The 25909-nt window shown below is 38.1% G+C and overlaps 1 long non-coding RNA gene across 1 annotated transcript; it reads left to right on the top strand.

Moving 5' to 3' along the window:
* The first annotated feature begins 5668 nt into the window (after positions 1 to 5668).
* Positions 5669 to 17574, top strand: LOC128805427 (uncharacterized). The gene is made up of 3 exons (XR_008436430.1): positions 5669 to 5746; positions 15597 to 15701; positions 17063 to 17574. It is a non-coding gene; the product is annotated as an uncharacterized LOC128805427 (long non-coding RNA).
* The last annotated feature ends 8335 nt before the right edge of the window (positions 17575 to 25909 follow it).

Here is a 25909-nt window from a genome sequence, read left to right on the forward strand (position 1 = left end):
AGTCTGTCTTGGGGAACGCAGGATGCTTGGTCCACAGGCTAAATATTGTTTCAAATGTTTGTTTTAGAATGGATTATCTTTTTCTCCTTCTCTTCCCTCCACCTCCTCCCCCAAAGATGCCTGTAGCATGTAGATCCAAGTAGAAGAGCTTGAGTTCTTCTGTGGTGTTTGGATTTAATTGGCAAGATGAGTTGTATTTACTGGTCCTTTTGTGTGTGAAGCATTGATATCATGGAGGGGATAATCTCTGGAAGCAGTCCTTTGCTGGCAGAACTGAGGAACTGGGAATCTCTTCAACCAGGCTTGGACAGGCTTACAAGGAATCTCAGTAAAAAAGGAGAAGGTCCAAGGGACTCATTGCTTTCAAAGTATGACTGTAAAGCCTTTCCCATGTCTAGTTGAAATAGGTACCTAAGGGATAACTTTAGTCTCTCAATTCTTTGGTTCACTGTAAAGGTATAGATCACACATACAAGGCTTCAGCAATGAAAGGACATAAAACATTTTTTCTTTCCTTTGCACTAGCAGTCAGAAAAAAAGAAAAAAATATATATCTTAAAAATACCCCTACAATAAAAAACAACCAACCAAACCAAATCCAAAAAACCAATAGCCAACCAACCAAAAATTCCATGGCTCTGCTGTCTACTTGAAAGCAGAAATTATTGGAGAGGACATTTTGCTGAGTTTTGTTTTGGTCTGTGGTATATGCAGAACTTTCATAAACCGCTGTAAATACAGAAAGCTTTTCTGTGAGGCTGGTCTGCCATCGTGACACTTTGCCATGAAGTCAGATGCATGATGGTTGCTTTATAAAACAGGTAAGTAGTTGATGCATGAGTGTTACCTAAGTAGCATAAAAATCCTATGTGAGCTTTAGGGCCCTGTTATATTAAGCCACTCGTTACCACTGTGGCAAGACCAAAGGTTCTTCAAATATACATTATTTGTGTACACACTAAAGTGTGCTCCTTATAAGCTAAGCAGAGGGATTTTTATGGAAATTAAAACTCATTATTACTTATTTAAATGATGATGAAACCTAGATGCTAGGCCAAAGAACTGTCTGTGGTGAATAATATTTAAGATAAACACTCAAATCAAAGTCCACTTTGTATAGCTGGGATGCTCCTTAAGCATTAAATTTGGCACTGATGTTCAAAGAACACTTGTTTTTAAACGGCTTAATGGAGTTTTTTAAAGAAGAGAATCACCTTCATTAAATAAATCTTGATCTGTACTGCTTTGGGTAATATAATGGGAAGAAAAGGTTTAGAGCCAGGTTTTGATGCTGATTCTCTTCCTTACCAAGTTGTCAGTTCATGACTGCAGAATTTCCTCACCAAAACTAAGTCCCAGTGAGTCTGGAGGAACATGGCAACTCTCTAATTTATTTGTAGGGATTTTTTCCCCTGCTGGCTAGCTATATTATTACTTAGGAGTTTTTCTCCTTAGTAATCTGGATCAATAGTTTTATTAATGCAGAGGAGGTAGTTCATATCACCTTTGGGTTAAAAGTGGCTGTTTCCCTAGTTTATTTTGCTTAGGCACATAAAAATCCATTTTGTATAATAATAGCAGAAAAAAAAATTCACAGGCATTTGTGGGAAGCTAAGAAGTAGGTAAAGTTTATACAACGTTGAACTAGCAGGATATAGCAAACTAGGACACTGCATGTGATTTTCTTTTGTTACATGGGTACAACTGTTCATGACTGAAGGATTGTCCTTTCAAAGTGTCCTTTCTGTTACTGTTCTGTGGACACTGCACTTGCTTTTCCTGTATTCATCAAACTCCATTGTGCTGTCTGCTCTGCCCAGTCATCACTCTGGCAAAATTAACTTCTCATACTTTAACTTTTCAATAACATAAGTTACTGGGGCAGATGCAATGAAAATTTAAAGACTAAAGTATTGATGAATTGCTCTATATTTGTTTACTTTCCTTCAGTCTTGATTTCCATTGGAATTTTAATCTTTTTATCAGGCAGTGAATTTAAGAAAAGTTACAGTGAATGCCTGTGATCCTTAGGATATGCATGTATTCTATAGTAAGATAGTTATGTTGCACAGTCTACTTGCAGGTGCCTGACTCAATCCCAGCTGTTGTATTATCCTGCTGCATTGTTTATTTTCTGTATCAGTGACAGTAAGTCCAGCATTGACTGGCTTTTCCAAGCAGACCAGGCTCCATCCTGCCATTTGTACATGCACAGTTCAGGCATGGTTAAATATTTTCTCCTTTTTTTATGGTCTCTGCTTGCTTTCCTGTTTCTTGTACATGTTCAGAAGAAAGGAAAGCTTGTTGATGCTCCCCTTCCCAGGGTGTGTGGGTTTGGCTCAGTTGCTGCTGAGTGCCTGGGAGAAGGAAAGGTTGGATCTCTGCTGGGTGTCTCTTTGCATAGACTGTCCTGAGCATTACAGACCACTCTGATTCTTCTTCCTCTGGAGTTCTAAGTGTGGGAACAGCCTGGCAGGCTGGTGCTGCTGTCACACATAGGAGGAGAGTGTCTTACTCTGTGGCTAAAGAAAGCTCCATGGCACTGCTGCTCTTTGGAGCATATAACGAATGGTTCAGAGTGGCTGAGCCCTCTGGAGACACTCCCATTCCACTGCTGCATAACTGGAATACACTGCCAGCCCTCTTATTTAATGGTATATTTGGATCCACTCCCCATGAAGTTGCTTCATCGATGCTCAGGCAACCTAAGCCTGCCATATTATGTTTTCTTTGCTTTGTTGAACTCTAATCTCTGTGGATTTTAACTCACATTTCAGATGATATAAAGGAAGATTATAATCAAGATGCTATAAACATCGAGAAATTTTTGCTCCCTCACCCCTTCATTTTTCAATTTAAGGCCATTTTTTTTCCATTATGCTTTCCTTTCCACCTGTCTTTCTGTTGGTCTTTCATTTACTGATAAAGAATCATCCGACTTTATTTGAAATTACATAGTCTTCAAAATAAAATATTTTTACCTATTGGGGTGAGGGCAGCAAACATCTGATGTGGGTTTATAGCTCAATAAGCCCAGACGGTGTACTGGCCAAATCGTCTGAACTCAAATACAGAAAAATATTTTAAACCTGCTCAGTTTCTTGGCTAGTTGGATCTAGTGGTTTTGTATCTTCTCCTTCCAAAAATGGGGGCTTGCTTCAGACTTGCAATCTCAAGATGTCTGTTTTTTTTTTTTGTTTTTTTTTTAAGAGGAGTTCTGCTGTAGGGATTGGCTCAACTGCACCTATTGCACATTCCTTGGCAGCCTGTAATTAGACTGACTGCTTAAATGCTGAGTAGCTTTCTTCTGTTTACTGCTCATATGGATTAAATGTGCAAGATTTCAATAGAAGAATATAAATGAAGTGACTGCCTAGCTCTGGATTTTCTCCATCTTCCCTTGATGCACTAACGAGAATCAATTGCAGTTGCTTATTATTTTTAAATAGCAGTTAATTTGAGAAAATCTGATTCATTAGCTCTTTTCATTTTGCTGATTTGATTTCAGCCTTCTGCCAGTGTGGGCCAACCTACATGTACTGTTCAAAATCCAGTGCCTAAACTCACTGGTGCACATGACCAAAGTCAGACACTTGGCCTAACAATCCAGGAAAGCACTGTCTGCAACAGTGTACTCCAACCCTCTGTTTTCTTATTGCTAAAATCCTCAATGAGAGAAGGGGCTTTACTTTGCATGTAATTCTCTGTTGTGCCTGAAAGAGAATCAGAGTGATTATAGAAAAAAATCCTCCTCCTTATCCATTCAGTTCTCTGCGTGTTCAGATGTGGTGATAGTACCTCAGACTGTGGAGTTGCATAGTCACAGAAATGGTTTCCTGAGCAGATGAGTTTATTCTGCCTGGGGATGCTCTGGTGCAGCCCCACGTTCACCATAGGAACTGTAGAATTAATCTCTGTGAAGTCATGTGGACTTCTAGAAATGGCCTTCTGGTCAACTGCATCTGTGCAAATCCCCTTGACAGTAATAAAGAATCCTGAAGAAGGATTGTAGGCTAAGCTGTAAGCTCTTTAGGTTAAGGCTAATATCCTCCTGTAATTATTTAAAAATGCTTTTCAGATTTATAACCTCATGGCAATGTCTGAGGTGAAAAAAAAGACTATTCAGGAGCTGGTAATGTATACAGGGTCTGTATTTAGATGGATGTCACTGGTTTCTACAGAGGATGTGTGTTGTTATCTGATGTGAAGAAGAAAAAGATGTATTCTTTTTCTCTGAATAAAGGGCTGGGTGAGACTTTCTAGTTCCAAATGGTCTCCCCACATTTAAATCCATGGTGATTTCTGTTCACAATTTATTAAATGCTTTTCATTTCATGGCAAAAAAAGATGGGATAATACACTGTAAATACAGGGTGGTTGTATGTGATGAAACATTGCTTTTTTCATTATATACACACAGGGAAGTTGAAATGTTATTTGTAGAAGATAAAGGTGAACTTTGCTCATGATTTTATGAACTTCTTTATTGCACAGTCCTCTTTGTGCAAACAGCACTTGACACTCTCTTACCTTTTGTTATTTCCAGCAGATTGGAGTCATTTGTTTTTTAATGTTGATCTGTGACAGCGCAGCAGGTGTTGGATAAAAGGAGTCAAGATCACTTTTGGGTTTTGTGATCAAATATTTAGGGGGATTTGAGAAGTACTGTAAAATTCAATTAGTTTTGCTTCCTATTTCCTTTTCTCCTGGACCACTGATTTGCAATTCTGGAATAATTTTTCATTATTTTTCCAGAAGTAGAGCTGGCATCTGGTCTGGGCTAAGCCTTTTAGCCCAATTGGTGTTGTTGGGCTTAGTGTTCACTTTGCAAACTGCCATTCTGGCTGAAGATGTCATCCTGAAATAGCTGCTTGCTACTAATTCACTGCTGAAAGTTTCTGCCCTCTCTCAGCAGAGAGATTAGATGGACTGCTGTTTGCTTCAAAGTTAGATTGAAAATTAGGCTTAACTCTGTGGTTCTGAAATGAGAGAAGGAGGATTCAAGTAAATCCACTACCAATGAGAGAGGGGAGTAGGGAAGAACCTCTGATGGCCATGGAAGAAAAATAGCTTAGGTCAGAAGCATCTGCAGCTGCACAGCCAGATCTGCAAGTGGCCATCTGTCTGCAGCCCAAGTCAGCCTCTGTGTTTGCCCAAGGAATTATCAACCCTGCAGAAATAAACAACATTCCATGAAGAGCTATTAAGGTATTGAAAAAGTAGAAAATATCTCAAATTAATCAATGCAATGTCATCAGCCAGATTCAAGCATCTGTGTATTTCTGATTAATTCATTTTCTGCATGCCTGGCACAAGTTCAGCATTGCTGTCAGAGTCTGCTCCTCACCAGTTTTGTGTCCTCACATGTGTCTGTGATCACTTTTGTTCCATCATTGCCAGTTCAGGAGGCTGGACACCTATTGAACAGTGTCAGACTCTGAATTACTGAGTCCTTTCTCTCATCACTACTTGAAAAGAGCCTGATTTTCTCAAAACTCAGATTGTAGTTAGGATAAAGGTCAGTGACTTGGTACACTTGGTATACTTGGTACAGTTTACTTGAAATGTCAAGAAATATAACTTTTCCATAAACTAATAGGTTAATCCAATATGATCACTGAGAAAGAAATAATTCTGTTTTCAAATGTTTCCACAAACTCAGTATTGTCATGAACACAGATACTGAATTTCTGATGGCTGGTGAAGTGCATTTCCACGGAGTTTGGAGCTGTGTACACATATTCAGGTAATTCATTCCACTCTCACTAAAGCAGGATGTTATAAGTCACAGCAAAAGTTTCATAAATATGCAACTAAAAATCAGGAGTGATTGTGAACAGAGTTAGCAAAAAGAAAGTTTTAGTAAAATGATCAGCAGTCAGGAAGAGGCTCAGGTGAGTAGTCAGTTTTCCCTGATTTCTGGATATAACGTATTTTGCTAATCTCATGAAAAATCGATTGAAGTTGCCATTCATTTTTTAACTTGAGCACCATCTAGTGTGCATTATAAAAATAATTTAAAAAATAAATTTAAGGCCAGATCATTATGGCACTTAGGAGTGGAAGTGGTGGCATATTTTCAATGTCAAAAGGAAAAAAAAGCACATCAGAGCACATCCTGCTAACTTTCAGTAAATCAAGCTTCAAGTGACATTCTTGGGAGCCCACTCCTCCATTTAATTTGTGCTTCACTTAAGCACTTGCTTGCACTTAAAATAAATGCAAGAAATGAAATGCACAAAAATAAGTTTATTTATTGGCAAGCAGGTTAAAAATAAAAAAACCCAGACAACTGTTTTTTTTTTTTTTCTAAATACAAACACATATTTGTATAGTCATGCAAATATAAATGCAGGGTCCTGCACGCTGCTGAAAGCTGATACTTTCTGCTCCACCAAACCCCTGGCTTTCAGCTAAATAGATCTTGGCAGATATTCTCTAGATCTATCAGGCTTTGAATGCAGTCAGAGATGAGTCTTTCCCGCATGCCTGGATCAGAGTGAGTGCATTTATGAAAAGTTCAGTGTGCTTTCATTTTTCCTGCTAGCATTGCTTGGTGCGGCCCGTGCCCATGGCGTGTTCTGGGAGCAGCCCAGCTGTCCCTGCCTTTGCTAAGGGGGTTCATACTGCTCTTTGCAATACATTTGGTTTGCACCTATAGTGGGAAGTCCCTCTGACAGTAACTTCTGCTCTTTTTCTAATCACCTCACATTCCCCCGTATAATAAGATTAAGATCTGCTGCTGGAGGAGCATTACTCATCCATCAGTCACCAGCTCTGTCCCTTGCTACAGTGGTTCCTGTGATAAGGAAAAGATCTCTGGCTCCCATGAGTGCTTCTGGCTTCTGAGTAGTTTTAAAATCAGAGGAGATCAAAACTTACCATTAGATTTTTCTTTAAAAAGCTTATGATTTATGCATCAAGTGAGAGACTTTTTTGGGAAGTGGGAGGCAAAGGAAAGGGACGTTACCAAGATTTTTAAAACTTTCAGCTTGAGCATCTACTGATTTTTTTGCTGCCATTATTTTGTGAAAAAAAAAAGAAAAAAAAAAGGCTGCTTAGGCATACAAACTAGTATTGTTTTAATCCGAGAAATGAAAGCCAAAGCTGGTAGAAATATACCCAGGGAATCAAGTTTTCTTGATAAGACTAAGACAAGGAAAAAAACCTCATTTGAGGCATTTCTCTTTCTCAGTTGAAACAAGTCTCTGGGAATAGACATCCCTGGCCAGTTGTGCTCTGGCAAACTTAAGAGCTCCTTGCTCCTATAACATTTATATGAGACCTGGCTCTAAACTGAAAGAATTCTGATCAATAGCTGTAATTTTTAAAGCTTAATAGCTATATCTGGATGAAGCTTTTGAATCTGACCTATCATTTGCTGACTTGCAACCCTAAACACAGGGTCTTTAGTGCAGGACAAACTGCAAATTTTCACGAAAGCCACACATCAAATGAATTCTCAGAATAAATTGTTCATATAATAAGTGATAGCAGCTGCATTGTGGTGAGACACCCCATTTCACACTGGGGTTGAAAACTGCTCATCACCTTGTGTATGTGAAAGACTCGTGAGCCCTACGATCTAGGGAGCACATTAGTAAACTCTGGGTTTAGGGAGATCTTCTGGTGGGATTACCTTCTCCACCCAGAACAATTTTTCTTTGGATTATGCTAAGACTCTGCAATTTGGGGCAACCTCTTTAGGCAAAGGGAGTTTTCTCTTTCTAGCCATTTGTTGCATTCCAAGAGTGAAATGCCAAATGGAAGATAGACTAGGCTAGAAAGAAAGGAGTGCCTCAGTGTATGTTCAAGAGATACGGCAGAAAATTGAGAATGCCAAACATTCATGAAAATAATGATAAAAAATTTTTGAAGTTAGATCCCCTACTGTTATTAATGTTTGCTGTTGGGTAGTTTTATGACATTTATTTCTGCTCATATTTTGATATTGTAATATCAATATTGTTGAATGATTCATAATAGACTAATTCAGTTTTTCTTTTGGAAAGGGAAATCTTGCCACAAAACAGATGTTGTGGCTGATCTGAATTTTTAAATTGATTACAAAAGCACACACAAATGTGTACTATGTCAGGCTCTTGAAAAGCGACAGGAACGGCTTATTTTCCCTTAAGTGGAACAGTGTTGAAGAGAGCAGTAGTAAAGTGATTTATAAGGACTGTGAAAGTATAAGTCTTCAGCCTTCCTCTCCACTCCTGCCCCCCAACAAACCAAAAGACTTGCAGTCTCCTCTATCACTAAGGCATGATTCCCATTCCAATCTTATCAAAGTTCAGGTGGAGTTTTTGCTCTTGGTATGCAGCATAGAAAATAACACCAAGCTAAGAATTAAGCATGTGGTTCTAGCACTACTGGAATGGGTTTGCTCACCTGAACCATACAACACAGAGAATTTGGTGGTGCTGTCTCTTAGAAAGCTCTGCTTCAGTGGTTCTCCATTTCTTTGTGTAATTTCTGGAAAGTTTAGTTTAGGTGTTTTAATTCTCCTTGCACAGCCACCTGTCAAAGCTTTTAGCATGGAAAAGAACTGCTTAGTGCTTTACTGTCCATGCAGGATTTCACAATCTCACAGAGGATTTGGCTTTATCATTTAAACATAGTTTAAGAAGTTTGCCATTTTGCCTTTTCATCAAAATTGTAATTTTGGATAGGATTGTTCAATGGAGTATTTGCAGGCAGAGATGCTTATTCTTTTTTTCTTAAACAACAAGGTTTTTAAACCACTTTGAATTTGACTTAAGTCCTTTCTTCTTCAACAGTAGTTTTGTAATACTTGAAGGCTGGTAAGTTTGCTACAAACCTGCTTTGAGCCCCATTCCCTCCAGGAGTTGCTTTAAAAAATGTAATCTAATGGATGGGTTAAGCAGCTTGGGCAGTCATATCACATGGGATGAGAAAGGGGCATGTGACGAGGCAGCATGAATTGCAGTCTGAGGCCAGCTAGAGTTAACACCAGAGAGCTCACAGTTTAAAGGGGCTGTGTTTGTCACAGTCTTGATGTTGAAGAATTAACTGTTCACATTTTAAGACATGAATGAAGAGGAGAATTGCTGGTCTGATGCCAGTGAAGTCTGAACACCAGCACTCCAAGTTCCTATGAGAACTGAAACAGCTTTGGAAGAGGTATTCTGAGAGGTACAGTATAATTCTCTCAAAATGTTGCCATTTTCCTGTCATTTCATTCTGTGGAAAAAGTAGCAGCTGGTCCTATTGCCTGACCCAGTCACCTATCTATGTGCTAGTGGAACACCACTTGTGAAGGTAATGAGTAGGATGAACTCACTGAATTCCCATCTTACCAGATGTTCATTATTTGTTGACATCTGGCGAAAGAAGATGGAATGTCTGACTGAAAAGTGGATTATCTGCATTTTGGGGTGGTGTTTTGTTTTATTTATTATTTTTTTTTTACAAAGCCAGGGATCTCAAATCTTCAAGTGTTTCTTTTTGTTCATAAGTGAATACTTTTTGTCCGAGTGTGAAGGCCACACACTTCCCTGTTCCCATTTTCTCACCCTATAATTAACTTCTGGAAACAGCTCCTAGGAATACTTAAAATCTTGTTGATCTTATAAAAATGAAACAGCCAGTTTTAGGAGAATAGATTAGTTTAACAGACAGAGTTTATAAAATTACTCTGAACAGGAAAATTAGGACCAAATGAGAAATAGACTAATATTTGGTTGTGCTTATGTTGAAGAGCATCCTTTATGGAAAATTTTAACTGCTATTTTTTTTCCATAGAGATCTATTGTATATTGTGCTTTCAGGAGCAATTGGATTAGACTTTGTTAATCATATCCCTCTTTGGGTCTGGACATTAATGTGACCTATACATTTTATTAGTCTGTATGTGTTATTCCTGTGCGCAATGACCTTACGTATCAGTGAGATAACAGAAAATAGAAATAGACAACCAAATATCTTTAAATATATGTATTGCTCATTTTTCTCTTTAGAGGCTTTGCCATCAGCTATTCTGTAACTCAGTGGAATTGTGCCTTATAGCAACTTCCCTGCCAGCAAGCTTATCAGGACATTTCAGACTAGTACAACCTTATCTAGAGATCTTCAGTGTATGCTTTAAGATCCTTCTCCTTTATCAGACACAACTGTAGCCTGGGATGGCCTAAGTAGTTTGTTTCAGAGAGCATGTTTACTGTCTGAATACTTCTGCTGAACCACCACAATTTAAAACCCAGCATATGAAAATAATTTGACTGTAGTACCCATTCTTCTAAATATTTTGGACTGAAAGTGGTGATTCAGTATCTGCTGCATCAACAGTTGAGTTGTTCCTGCAGCAGAAGCCATCGTTATGCTGTGACTGTTTTCCTTGAACTTTGCATTACTTCAGTTGGCAGCAGGGGAACTAGAAATTGTCCTTATGCCAGGACATGTTTTCCTCATGTGATCTTTTATCTACTAATTCGATGGAACCCTTAAAATAGTGTGCCTCAGACATTAAGGGTAGTTTCTGGTCTGGATGCATAAAACAGAAGAGTTGCTGGAGATAATCATCTGACAGGGAAAGACATGCAAGAACACTCCCACACAGTCACCTGCTTTGGTCTGCTTGTCTTTGGAGTTTGAAGGGTCATTTAATTAATGTATAAAAGTCTCCCCCAAACTGTCTCCAGCCTACACAGCTCGTAACCCTTCATCAAGGCAAAACTCCCAGAGATTACAGTGGGGAACAGGAACATGTGTTTCCTTGTATCCATAAGGCACTTGTCAATGACAAGTAGATTGAAAGGACTCACCTGATGTGACTCTTAGGGATGGTGCTGTGCTGGGCCAGGAGCTGGATTTGATGATCCTGATGGAGCCCTTCCAACTCAATATATTCTCTGATTTTGTGACTCACTCTGGGCTATTACCTAGGAATGGGGCTTCTCTAGAATCCACAGTAAGGTATCCATTCTCATGATATTCTACTAAGAATATGACTCCTTAAAAGTATACTTCTATAAACAAAATTAAAAAAAAAAAATAAAAAGAGGCAGGACTAAATGGCTACCATGTTTCAGTAGATAATGTCCTGGTCCAGTTTTAAATTATCCAAGCCTTAGGTCTTTTGTCATGGACTAGGTACAATCAATCTGGGTTTTTCTACTTAAAACTACTCCTGTCTCTGTAGATTTGTCACCACTGAACTCTGACTCAATTTTACACCATCAGACTTGTCTGTCATGTCAGATCCACAACTGACTCTCAGCAGCTGTGAATCAATACATCTTTTTTTTTTTTTATTTCAATATTGTTTCCTATTCATCAGCTGATGATCAGACCAAGGATTCATTAACAGACTTTCCCATCTGGGTTGTGATCTGTATTTCTAGTTAATTATAGTGATGGCAGTTTTCTCCTGGGTTTAAATTTTGCTCTGGGTTATTTGCTTTATTAGAGCTGCATTTTATTACATTCCTATTCTAGCAAGTTACTTTGAAGTAGCTTATTGAATTTTAAAAAAAGTATAATTTTAAATGATAAAAAAAAAAAAAAAAGTGGAATCTCCATTATAAAATGTCCTGCATTCAGAATTATTGCCTGTAAGTTGGTGACACCTTTCTGGGTTTTGGTTTTTTTTTTTTTCATCCATCATTTCCAGACCATAGCAGATATGAGGCTGTTTAACTTTGTGTCTTAGGTTTATATATATTTATTATATAACTCATTAAATATAATGTTTAAATGGACATTTTTCTATGACATCTCAGTAGCAAAAAGCAATATTAGGGTGAGTATAAAAAGTTGGATAATTATGCTCAAGACTGTGTGCTACATTTGTCACTGCCATTGAATTTGCTGCAAGTGATTTGGATTGCCATTTTAAAATTAAATTTGGAGTTTATTTATTTTGTTTAGAAAATAATACAACAAAAGTCTGAGAAGAAAGAATCAAAGATGTTAATAGGCTATGTACAACCCACATCAGAAAAATATTTTAAAAACTCTTTCCTTGTCAGCACCTGTGGTAGTACAGTAATTAATTAATTAGTAGGCTCTCTGGAAATCACCTTCAGCCAGAAACTATCCTTGTGTAACTTCAAGGGTACAATACATGGTGCCTGTCAAGCTGCTTGGTATCTCCTTCTCCACTTCCTTCACCTTGCAAGGGAAAATTGGAAGGAAAGAATAGGGATTAGGCTAAACTTTGCTAAAGGTATTCAGCCATTTTCCCTGTTATGTGCAACCAACCCCAATTATTTCTTGATTTCAGAAGACTTCTGTGTCACAAATATGAAAGAATCAGCTTCCAAAACAAAACCCAGTCACAGGGAGGAAAGAAAGGAATTGACTGAAACTTTGGGAAATGGCAAAAGTCTTGTTTCAAAATTTAAACTGAAAATGTTTTTAATGTGAGTAACTTGCAGCAAACAGTAAGATTCTGTTGGTAAAAGTATAACTTTAGATATTTTTATGGCACTTTTTTTTTTTCAGGAGATGACAAGCTTGATCTCAAGAAGTTCCTTAGAAATATACTTGTCACAATATGCAGAATCTCATAATCTCTTATTGCTATTTTGCCTCAAAACATGAAAGCAGACAAAAATTAATGGGTGAAACATATTAAATTAAATAATTCTATAGAATTTTCTGCATTTCTTAAGTTTTAATCCAATGATCTTATTTGGTCATAAACTTAGTCAGTGAAAATGCCACATGTCTCAAAGTGGATGGAAGCACCTAATTTCATACGCTTAGATTCTTATACTTGAATATCTAATCCCCATCTTTATATATAAAAAGAATATAATTCAGTTGGTTGATTAAGACTACAAGGTCCTTGAGGCAAAGCTTTTTTCCAAAAATGGCTTTTTAAAGCCTTCTTTAAAGACCCATGGTAGTATTAAATGCATATAAGAACAACAATCCACACATTTTCTTGCAGAATTTTTATTAAGTAACAATTACGTGGATATCTTTGTACTAGGGTAACAAACTCCTTGTTTCCTCTATTATTTGCTGCAGTAAAATGTTAAGCACTTTTAAGAGACAGTTTAAATCCCTGAAAACAAATATTCATTAATTAACTTGAAGGTAAAATATTTGAAGCCATGCTGATAATGTTTATTATTAACGTAAGTACCAATAAATATATCCATTTTAACCACTGGAAACAGTCTTCCACCAATAAGGTAGATGCATGAGTAACTGCTGCTACTCTGAGGCAACTCTCTTCTGTGCTGCAGATCTTCTCCTTCCACACCATGTGTTTGTATCTGTCCAAATCAATTATTTCATGTAGTGACAGTGAAGGCATGGGAATGGTTCTGCCACAGTTGGACTATTTCCCCCTTTGAAAATTAATGCCTTGTGTTTGCCATGTCTGTAGACAATGGGACGGAGACCATTTGTAATTGGATAGCATAGCATTATCTCTTTGCTAAATTCCAGGAGCCTTATTTAAAGACAACTTTTCTTCAACAGAGTTAACTTGCCAAGCAAGGAATGGCTTGTCCGAGCCAAGTGCTGGCTTGCACACAACAGGCTTCTCTCCCAATGTGGTGCATTACTTTTTGTAAGCTTCTATACATGTCTCCTACCTTATTTCAAGTAAACAAAAATTTTAGAGACACAGACTAGGAAAAATGAAGCCTTTTTCTGATATTCACTGCAGTTGCAAACAAAAATTCAAATCCCTGAGCAGGTTGTTATATTTTTGTCTGAAGCACTTTTCAACCTGAATTATCCTGTGATATCTCTAAAATTTTAAATTATTCAAAGTCATATATATAAAAGTAGAATAAAGTCCCCTTTCTCTCAAAGTTTACTTTATTGTGAGATATACTTACAGCTGCTTTATTGGTGAAATGCTGTTGATTTTCACAAGTATATGCTGCCCTTGCTCCTGGATGTAGCCTTGAGGCTTGAATAACCTGGTCCAGTGAAAGGTGTCCTGCCCAGGGAAGGCAGGGCTGGAATTAGATGATCTTTAGGGACCCTTCCAACCCAAATCATTCAGTGTTTTTATGATCTGCAGACATTTATGCAAATCAGTTCCTGTATCCTGAAATAACCAACCATAGCTTCAGGTGAGCAATCTAAAGGTATTGATCATAGAAAAATTGAAAGCATCTATTGCTGGAAGAAATGCAGGTTTGGTAAGAGCTGGGCCTTGCTGAACTCTTCATGTTCTGAGGAACCTGGGAGCACTCAGAGCTGATAACCTGGGTCCAGGCTGCCATGTCCACTGGAACATGCTGGGTGTGCCAGTTCACCAAAATGGAAAGGGATGGCAACAGGAAATGTGGATTCTCAGCCCTCTGTCAGGCCCTGGCTTCCAACTGGGAGTAGCTGTGAGAGCAGGGAGCTCTGAGCAGCCTCCAGGGGAGCTGCTGTGGAGGAGCAGGCCTCAGGTGGGTCACTCAGGATGGCTGCTGTGGCTCCTGCAGCTGCTGGCTCTAACACTGCCCAGGGAGAAGCAGGGGAACCAGCGCTGCAGCAATGCCCTGGAGCTGGTGAATGATGGATGACTCCTGGGTGTACTGCAGTAGACATGATTTACAGTGGGGTTTTCAATACCCAGGTAGCCCCTCCTGGCCTCTTGCTTCCTAAAGCCTTTAAAAAGCTGATGCACTTTCCATCACTTGAAGAGTTTTGTCCTGGCTGTTCCTGCCCAAGGTAGCTCTCACAGACCCAGTGGGCTGCTAATGGAAGTGGGCAGCACTTTATGCCTGCCCTGCATCCTGGCCCACGACGAATCACCCTCCAAAGTCCATTACAAAGCAGTCAAGGAGAGGCTGTTGCTTCAGCAGAATGTTCTGTAATGCAGAGAATTTCATTTTTTTGTCTGGAATGGAAAAAGTGCCTTTCCAGGACATAATGCCATGAGAGCTGGGCTCTGAACTGCATTAGAGACACACTCTAAATAGCTGACTGCTTTTTTTGCAAAGAACTGCTAATCAAACTCCTGTAATAAAAAAACTGTCAGAATGGACTTATACTTCTAAAAAGCCCTCCAGGGTCAGTAAAAATCATTAATTCTTTTTCAAAAAGCATTCAACTCTCTGAAACATGAGGAAATGTGCAAGGCTTATTCTCAAGCCTCTCCACTCTCTCCATTTATCTCAAAAAGTTTGCTAAATTTTTAATATAATCTCAGGATTCTGGAAACTTGGGCATCAAACATCCACTCACTGTAGTACTCAAGATATGAGAATTGACACTGAGCAGATATTTTCTTCTTGTATAGGAATGCCATAGTTTTGAATCAACTATGGACAATACAGTTAAGAGAAATGAGGTGAGGAAGTCATGTAAAGGAAGCAAGGAAAACTAATTTTTTCTAGTTAATTTTTCTCCCTACTACTCTGCAAAATGCATTATTTATGGAACATGTTGTTTTCTGTGGCTGACTTATGAAAAAGCTTTGAATCAATAATTTGGTAAACTCATTATAAGGATCATTTTATAACTAGTAAGGAAAAAACTGTTCAGACATTTCAAATAAAATAAACACTCAGAAGAAACAATAATAATTATGGCAGATGGCAAGCAGAGACATAACTTGCTTCAAATGCAAAACTGCAGTTCAGACAGCTATTTTGTTTTTTTTCAACTCATAGGTTGTCTGCCAGAGGTTCTTGCAAACCAGATGTACGCAGTTAATCCCACAGAAATCAATGAAATTGCATGCGGAAGTGTGAGACTAAAAGGTATTTCTCAAGAAGGTAACTTCCATTTAATAAAGTTCCCTGCTTTATCTTGGTTCTATATTTCAAAGGCTTCTAAGCAATATTTTACCTTAAAATTCACTGTTTGTGTCACTCACTCTACCTGCACAGTGTCAGAGGAAGCTGTAGCCCATCTTTTCTCTGCCACTGTGCTGGGGCAATATGCTGCTGGGGCAATATGCTGCCACGAATTCCAGCCTTGACAAAAGAAATAGAATAGTTGAGGACCTCAAAAGAAAAGTTAAATATGTAAATAACTTCCCTAACTAATGTAGCTATTTGTATTTACTTCCATTTGCTCCAAATAGTCTGAGTGTGGGGTTTTTTTTATAGTCAATATTGGTATTTTGTAGAAAAAATATTGGGTTTTGACAAAAATTGTTTTCATAAGTATCTCACTTGTTAGTATCTCACAAATTATTTTCCTTCAAAAATAGAAATGGTTGAATAGGCCAGTGTTTGACTGATAATAAGACATTTAATTAAAAAGTTCTGCTACAGTGTACAATGGGAATCATGGTTGTCTTTTCTTTGATGATAAGACTGAGATTTCAAGCTCCACTGAATTGCTCTTGATGTGTTCTGACCAGAGAATTCCATGATATACCTGGCTTTTCCATGATGCAAAAGATTATGTTGCAACAGTGACACAATGCGCAATCTAAAAGATAAGTCTGCAAGGGATATTAGTAATAAGAAATATTAGAAGGATACTTCGTCTTGGTTTCCCATTTGGCAATGTTTCTGAAGTGAAATATTTTGTTCTGAAGTAATTTTTCACTTAAAAAAAAAAAAAATTATATAGTTTTTCTGGCAAAAGTATTTTCTACCAATTTCTTTAGTCAGATATTTAGCATTAGTTACTAAAAATGAAGCTGTGTGGTAGGTATATTATGAATGTACATTACTGGTTTTTACTTGACAGATGAAGCTTTAAAAATGCCTTACACTTGAAACAAAAAAAAAAAAAAAAATTGTATCTCCTTATGTATCTAAACCATGGACCCAGAATTAATTTCTGTTCATATTTGTTCATATTCTTATTAACAAAATGTCAAACATATGGATGTTTTAAAAAGGAAACAAAAAAGGGTGGTAAAATATTAAATCATATTTCTAATTAGAAGCTAATTGAATATCTTTGGTGATGTTAATGCTCTCACACTGTTGCATTGCCAACTCTTGGCAAATATTTATTTTTCTAATGGTAACTAGCCTATGGTCATTCCAGTTCCAGTGGACTTGGAAATTGCATTTAATACTGGTAAAGAGGATATGACTCTGAATTTGAGTTGTGAACATAAACGTCAGCTTCAGATGAGTATGCTGAACATTTTCCTTGGTCTTTTCTTCCATAGGTGAAAGAAACCTAGTAATGAGAGATGGAAAGGTGATGTGGTTTTGCTCATCAAGCTGAATGCCCTATGGAAAATGTTTCGGGTTTGCTGAGTAAGGTGTGTGAATTAGATCCTGTGGAAGCTTCGCAGCTGCAATAAGCATAAACAGTGAATGCTTAGTGAAATGATATGACAAGTACTTAGCAGGGAATCTCTGGTCTGATTTATGTTCCTAGAAGTAATTTTTTCATATCTCAAAAAAGCAGCAAGTTAGTAGTTAATAGAGAATCTGCACATAGATCATTTGCATGAAGGGAAAATTGTGAAGTGCTTCAATCAATGTAACATCTCACTGGTATTGATGAGGAGTACCAGCAGTCAGGTGAAAGGCAGTCTGTTGAAATCATTAGGTACTGATTTCTTATCCCAGCAGGATTTTCAGCTCTAACTTGATGGTCTCTTTAGGTCATGCTGGTTTTATCCTGGCTAGTCCTTGAGGAGAACAATTTTTTTTTTCTGTCTGGTACAGTTCATAAGAACTGTAGATAATAACAAATGTGTGAGCTACATGCTGTAAGTAGCTCATGTTCCCCTATAAAGGACATGTTACCATAGCACATGGAAGGAAAAAGCTGGAAATATGTACCAGTGGAAAAGAACAAACTCCAAAACCTAAAGCCGAACAATAAGGACCCTCTGCAGAAGAGCAATACCATGATTTAGCAAAACATGGAACAGCACAATTTCCAGATTAAAGAGGAAAAGTTATTTGTTGGGTGTCAGGATGATGAATAGATTGTTTTTGCATTGCGTCAACGCTGCTTTTATTTTCAGTTTGTTGCAGCATTGAATCAACATGTTACAGTTGCTAAATGCAACCCCAAAGATAAAAAGGGTTGTTAGGCCAGTAGCAAGAACAGTAATTCATTATCAGTGACACCTTCAATTATTACAATGAATAGGTGCCCTGAAAACATATTTTCCAAAAGCTTGTTTCTACCCTGTAGTTTGAAGAGATGTTGAAAACTCTCCTGATGACTGTTCCAGCTGTGGATTTGTCTGTCTTGGTACATGCAAATTGCCTTGGGCCTGCCTCAGGGTTTCACTATTGAAAGAATATAATCAGCAAAGTCAACAGCAAACAGCTTGTGTAGAAGAGAGATCACGTCAGAGGATCATAGCAAAACAGTTTGGAAAGGACCTTATAAAATGGAAAGGACCTCTGGAGGACATCTGGTGAAATCCCCACTCAAAGCAGGGACAAATTAGTAAACTTTCTTGGGACGCTGCCTGGTGGGGTTCACACAGGAACTTGCTTTAGGAACAGGTAGATCACCTGCTTTTTGATTATTTGCACAGGCATTCTCAGTGTGGATGTTTAAGGTGTATCTGGACAAGACAAATTGACTTGTGTCTGGAGTGTGTTGTATTGTAAATGCAGGTGAACCTGGTGGGAATAAATGATGATGTCTGACTCCAGTTCAGAAGGCTGAATGATTTCTTTATTATAACTATACTATAATACATTAATATGGTATTTAAAGGAGATACTAAAACTACATACCTATTTTTTCTAACTACCATATCTAACGCTCAACTCATGACCCTCTTGTGAGAGTCCAGACACGGGTGGATCTGATTGGCCATCAGGCTCAAACAATCCTCACCAGAATCCAATCAAGCAATCACCCCAGGTAAACGATTCTCCAAACACATTCCACATGGGAAAACAAGGAGCAGAAATAGAAATTGTTTTCTCTTTCTTTCCTCTGTGCTCCTCTATGAAAAATCCTGAAAGAGAGAAGAATGTGCCTGCCACAGTGTTGCAGGAACATCTTTGTTCCGATTTTCTGGTTTGCTTCTATGAATGATTCTGCTGTGCAGAAGAGGGACTGTTAAAGGGAAGATCAAGAGGAAAAAGGGGCAAAGCAGGTTGTCACTGTGCCTTCATGACTGTGCTTAGTTTCACAGCTGAGTATAACGAGTAATAGCTGACAAGAAAGTGCAAACAGGAACAGAGCGTATTGAGCCTTGGCACAGGTCATGGATCAACATGTTATATGAGTGCATTATTTGAAACTGCTGGGAAGATGGACAGGGATATTGCTGGGTACTGACTGGCAGCCTGTGCCAAATAATGGCTATAAAAACTTCAGGTGATATGAAGGGAAGCATTGCTATGCAGACATCCAGCACTGGATGAGGAATGGATGAGAAGGAGGAGGACACAGAGTGAAACTGCTGGTTCTGAGCCACCAAACAGAGCCTGACTCTGGATGCACTGGGGTGTTGTGCTGCCTTCAGGCAAGACTGAGCCAACCTACTTAGGTGGTAACTGGGATGAGTCTAACTGGTTTGTGTGTGCATGAGTGAAGGGCTTTTTCAGCCAAAGCTCATCCTTTGCTTGGTTCCCTCAATAAGTTGAGCTTAGCACTGTTGCACTGCCTGGTGTTCCCTTTCCCTGCAATTCAAATATACATCTGAATCTCAGGATGACAAGGAGTCCAGATGTCACTGGCTCACATGCAGTCAGGCTCAGGCTAGAAAGTGCTATTTGGCTCTAAATCTATCATCTCAGTTGCTGAGACTGTTTCTCTCTGGAGGTTTGCCTTTGCTGCAAATACTGGTCCCTCTTAACAGTTTAAAACACCTGAAATATCAGAGGATTCCATGTCATCAATTGTACTTTGGTTAACTTCATGCATCTCTGTAGCATAAAAAATAACAGCAAATAAAAACAGTGCTTGATTCTTTCTGTGCAGTGTCTGGCTACCAAAAATACCATGAGAGGGAATTTCATATTACAGTGCTGCTGCTTTATACAGAAACGAAGGGGCCCATTCCACATAAAAATGAAGGCCTTAAGGAGCTCAGGTGTGGCTCTGAACAAGTGCAGGGAATGAAATTCACCATAAAACCCTAAGGTGCTTTAATCATGATATTTTAAAAGCTTCTCCCTTTAAAGCATTGGGCATGACTCTGATACCAGCCTAACACAGATTTTATTCAGTGGAAAGAAGACCAGATTAGCCTTTTGTTGCAATATGACATATCCTTTCCTTCTGGAATTCTTAAATTAAAATTGGAGCTGCATGATAATTCTGAATATATCCCCAATAAGGCTCTCTGATAACAATTACTGGTGATCTGCTACTTTTTGAAGCCTATCAAGGTACTTATTTTACAGCAGACCCTTCAGGCAGAAATTCTTGTTTAAAAAAGAAAAAAAGAAATAAAAAAGCAGAGGTAAATTATTTTTCCATGACTGTTTGAAGAAGAACACATTCAAATTGAAATTTGAAGTTCTTACCATTCCCAGCCATTAAGTGCATTTATTTAGATCCAGAATAAGCAGGTAAAGTTAATTATTTTTTCCCTATTGCTGGTGGGTTTTGCAGCTTTCAGCTGCACGATTATTGCCTGCTCTATGACAGCTTAGAAACTTTAAATTAATCTTAACCTTGGCCAAATTCATAACTGATATAATATGACATTGCTTCGTTGAATTTGCAATGTTGACTATCACTAAAGCAAGTGATGACACATGATTTCTAATTCTTAAGAAGGCAAGAAGAGTTCAGACATACGAAAAATTTAGATGATGTGATCTTTAAATGAAACATACGAGAATTTTCCTTTAATGACAGGTAAATACCAAGTTAATACCAGGTAAATCAATGCTAATGTAATTGAAATGCTGCTCTAGGAAAATCCTGTGAAACCCGAGCTAGATCTGCTAGTGATACCAATAAAAATGTACTCCCACATTTTTTCTGCATGATTTAAAGATGAGAACACACAGTGTGATATATGCTTCCTTAGAGAAACTGGTCTTGTTATTTAGCTGTTTTCTAGAGATTAGGTAGTAATGGAAGCAATGGAATCAGATCTGACTTCTTACAATCTGTTATTCAACAAGCAGTTTGTGCACTGTTCATTCTACACTGGATATAAAGTGTGGCATATTTGGATTAAGAAGTCTGACTTGATTCTAGATTGTGATAATCAAGTTGTGGAAACCTGATTTTTTTTTTTTTTTTTTTTTTCTGGTTACCAAGGCAAAATAAGAAGGCAGTTTCTGATCTTAGTATTTGAGTGTCAGTCTGGAGTGATCCTTTGACTTCAAACCACTCCTCCTCTTTTTTTCTGCCAGTGCTCATCTGTTCACATATGCTCTCACTTTATCATTCTGTCTTCTGCTTCATACCTCAGTGCCTCTTTTAGTACATGTTCTCTGCTTCGACCTCCCTTTCATTTTGTTTGTCAAGCACAGAACCATAGAATGGTTTGGTTTGCAGGGATCTCAAAGACCATCCAGTTCCAACCCTCTGCCATGGGCAGGGGCACCTTCCACTAGACCAGGTTGCTTAAAGCCCTGTTCAACACTGCCTCTTTATTGAAAGTGCTGCTCAAAACCTATTTATTATGCCTTGGTTTTCATCTCATACTTTGGTTTTCTAAATGAAATTCTGAATTAATTGATGATAATTGCAACACTTCTATTGGCTTTCTGAGAGACAGATTTAGTTTTCTGCATCTGGATTTGTCAAAGAAAGATTGAATAGTATTTGGGACAGAGACAATTGGATGGACTTCCTGTACTTACAGTGGTGCACTGGCCAGATTTAATTTTTTTTCTAGTGCTTCACTCTTCTAAAAAGATTTTTCCACTCCTGTTAAATGAAACCTGACCCCCTCTGAGACTGAGACTTCAGAGTCAATGACATTTACACTCCTATTCACCCTACCTACCATCAGCAATTTAGCTGAGGTCTCTGTGTCAGGAATTGAGTCATGCTAGACGTCCTGTGCAATCATTAGGTGGAGAGAAGCAGTCGAAGGAGACAGGTCCACTTCTCTGTGGTATCTACCACCCTCTGGATGTACTGCTGGCTCTCTTTAGTGACCACAATATTGTTTGTGCTCACTAGACTCCAAGTTTGGGCAACTCAGGTTTTATCTGAGACATTAATGTCACAGAAAATCAAGCAAAGCATTAGGTGAACACATATCAAATTAAGTGGAGCCAATTCAACATTCTGACAGCACTTGACTTGCCCAAAGTTTCATCTGCTGGGAAAGGACTATAAATGCTAAGCAAGGATTCCCTCATCCTCCTTTTTTTCTGAATAGCTGGGCCATGATGTCGTATTGTACACAAATGACACATGTATCCATGATGCCATATTGTATTCAAAACCCCAAAGCACCTTTTTACTTTAGTAAATTAAAACTCAGGAATAATTTTTGCATCAAGGATGCAAGCACAATTCCGAAATGGTTCTACTGCCATAATATTAATACTTTGAGAGACTGCAGTCTTCGTTCTACATTTCTTGCTGAACCCACATTTTCATCTTTTACAGGGGACCCTCTAAAAAGGTGTAGCTTTATTTTCCTTTTTTTTTTTTTTTTTTTGTGTTCATTTATGAACCCTTTAAAAGTAATGCATAATGTTCAGGCACATTATGTGGGTATGTAAAGGCAATTGAAGCATGGAAGAAAGGACTACAATACCAAGTGTTTGTAGTGCTTCCTCCAGTGCCAGACAGAAAGAAAAGAAGAAGAAGCAGCACTGTGTGTAATAATGAACAAAGAAAATGCCTATTAGTACTTTATATTTCTTTGGATTCTGTTCCTTTCAGCAAGCAGCTTCAGTTTGAAGGTGACGCAGAAAATACCAAAGAAAACGTCTTAAAAGCAGAAAAGAACCCCAGAACAAGGTTTTATGCCATATATCATCTTACTGGCTAGGTATGTAGTTTTGACAAGATTTATCATAATGAAAAGCCTTCATGGCACTGACATGGAGGTTCAGAGTATTGATACTTCATTCAACTGCTGGTGCAGATGAACCATTATAAATAACCAATGTAATGTGATGACAGCAGGAAAAGTGAAACTCCTGGTTCTGTTCAGAGGCAATGGGAACAGATTGAAACTACAAAGAAGTTCTTTGGAAATCCAAAGTTCTCTTTCCTGGTTGTACTGCACATGAAATGACAGACTAATGATCAGTAACAAATCAGCAGCAATTCTGCTGAAGAGGTGTATGGTGCTTGATCTCTAGCTGTTCCTATAAAAGCACAAGAGATGTGCAAAGCAACCCCACTGCCAAGCACAAGGTCAAGAATTTTCAAAACTCCATAATGTCCACTTGTTTATTCAATTGTTGCTGCCATTCTGGAGATTTTCCTGGATTCATCATCATTGTCTTTGCTGTTAGTCCCAATCAATTGGTAAATTCAGCTGTTTTCTAGCCAAGAAGAGTCTGTGAAGTGAGCTGTAGAGGAAGTGCAGTGAAGTTTCAAGATGTGATATATTTACATGCAAATTATGAGTCACAGTGAGTATGACAGACCTCTTCAAACTGTTAAGAGAAGTGACTAATGATTAATTAGTTCAATAAAGCATTGCCATTGAATGTGAAACCTGGCTGTACTGTTTTTAGGTCTCCAACAATACCACAGGTGCAATAAGACAATGAATCTTGCTCTTATTTTCATTCAGCCTCATCCAGTGAGAACTGGCCCAACATCAAGTGGTTCCCTTTATTTGAGGTACTACATCTATAGCTCAGTGTTTGTTGTCAATGAGTAGAGGGTAGTCCTTCAAGAGTCCAGGAGAGCCATTTGGCAAAGCATTTAGGCATATGGCTTGCTTTGGAATACACTAAACCCCGCAGGTTTCTGTTCCATTCTTTCTACAAGCAGTACCAACAGCTGCATCAGAGGGAGGAACTCTGTAGCTAAGAAGCCAGGTAAGAGAGAAAGACTCCTTGCACTCCCTCACAGTGTGTACCAGGCCATTCCTTGTTTAGTATTGCAACATCTTTTAAAATTTTTGCTGATTAAACTTATTTTGTTTCCCCATTTAAATATTTGCTTCCCTGGGAACCTTTCTGAACTGCTCACTTTATTCTTTGTTTCTCACAGTAGCAGACACCTTTTGCATGGATATGTTCTTATTTGCAAGTGGTTCAATGTAACTGTGGACAGGGACATGAACTTGAGTTCTAGAGGAAGTCTAGCTATGTCTAGAAGCTGAAGCTGTCTAGGAGAAATGAGTCTTACAGGCATGTCTGTCCCTTGTAAAATAATGTGTTCTTGTGCATTAATTTCAAGTATGTTGTCTCCTGGAATATCCATTTTTTCTTCAGTTGCAGAAAAAATAAGAAAAAACATTATTAATTTTCAAAGTACTTATCACAGTATTTCTCTTAATTTCATCTGTGATGTGAAGAACTCTGTTTTTTATGATTATATATCACAACTATTGGAAAGCCAGAAGAAATTCTTGAATAGAAACAGATGACTTGGAAATAGAAAAAAAAAAAAAATTTGACATGTTAATTTTTGTCGTATAATGTGAATTAAGACCTTTGTTTTGAAGAAGGGAGTAAGAAAACGATGATTTCACCTTTACAAAACTTTTCTATGGTTCTCTAGGTTTGGAACCTCCAAATCTGTTAGCTTTGTATTTTAACAGCTGTGAAAGGCAAGGGTCAGAGGTTCCTGGGCTTCTTCACAATGGGGAGTACTCTGTGATCTTTGTTGTGCAATGCTATGTGTGCAGGGCCCGTGCTGTGCCCTTAAGCTACTTGGAGCTCAGTGTTCCTGTGTGGATTTAATTCTTGAGACGTTTTTGAGATTCAGCGAAAGGAAATTGCAGTAAGTTGGAGCTAACAGCAGTATATTTGACATAACAGCAACATTAGACATCCAGAATTAGACTGGATGGTTTCTTAACATAATCCATGTCCAAAATGTAGTGCAGCATTTGCCTTTCACAGCAAATTTCAGAACTGTTGCAGAAGTTGTTTACCAATCATCCAGCTTTGGGTCATCCTGTAAAGGTTTATGAAGTTTAAGAGGATGATTTCACCTGCACCAGTTCTGACTTTCTTTGAACTGTTTTTGTCTCATTATATTTTAGGTACAGCAATAATTACCATAGCACTTTATAAATTCCACGCATGCAGGAAAGTTACAGCTTACATAAGATTTCTTAAACATGTAAAAAAAAAACCTTTTCCAATTTACTCACAGCTCTCTTAGAGTAAGCGCATTTACAATCCAACTGAAAGATGTGACTGGCAAGCGAAGATCCTGGATGTAAAAATGCAACAGAAACTTCAGAATTGGGATCAGGTGATATTTATTTATATTTATATTTACTGGTATATATTTATATTTACTGCTTAACCACCTAGACTTAATCTTGGGAAAAGTTTGGATACAAAATTAAATTCTTAATGGTTTTGGTCGGTCTTTGCAGAAGCATGCATATGTGTGTTTATGGAATATTGAAATACATCTATGGGATGGCACTCAGAGTATTTAGTAGTGTTGTTGCCCTAAGATATTCTTAATTTTCTTTTTTTCTTCTTCCAATATTGCTGACTTAGAAGGAGTGGTGAAGAAATATATTACCCTGGAGTGTTGGGAAGAGTAAGTGTTAAGCCGTGTAAAAACCAGCTAATTTTGTAGAAGAGTGACCCCAATCAACACAGGAAGTTACAAAATAGCCCACGTGACATCATCAAGGAGATTAATTTTGTGCACGTAAATCCCACTGAAAGTTCTTGAATGTCAGATTGTTTTCTTAATTGAAATGTTTTTGGCTGTGAGAGAGAGAGATGGGATGACGCTGACCCAAGTGGTTTCTCTTAAGTTTTAACACATGTTGCAAGCTTGTAACGCATACAGGGATTAAACAGGAAAAATATAAATATCATAGAAAGCACATGATAAACCAGTGGGTTTGGGCTCTTTCTTAGGCTTTCTTTTCTTCATCTCAGTATATGCCTGGATGTGGGGGAAGACAGAGAGACGATCTTTTCTTTCCTATTCTGAGAACCCTCTGAAA

Source organism: Vidua macroura, chromosome 3 (genome assembly GCF_024509145.1).
Source record: "Vidua macroura isolate BioBank_ID:100142 chromosome 3, ASM2450914v1, whole genome shotgun sequence".
NCBI classification, from domain to species: Eukaryota; Metazoa; Chordata; class Aves; order Passeriformes; family Viduidae; genus Vidua; species Vidua macroura.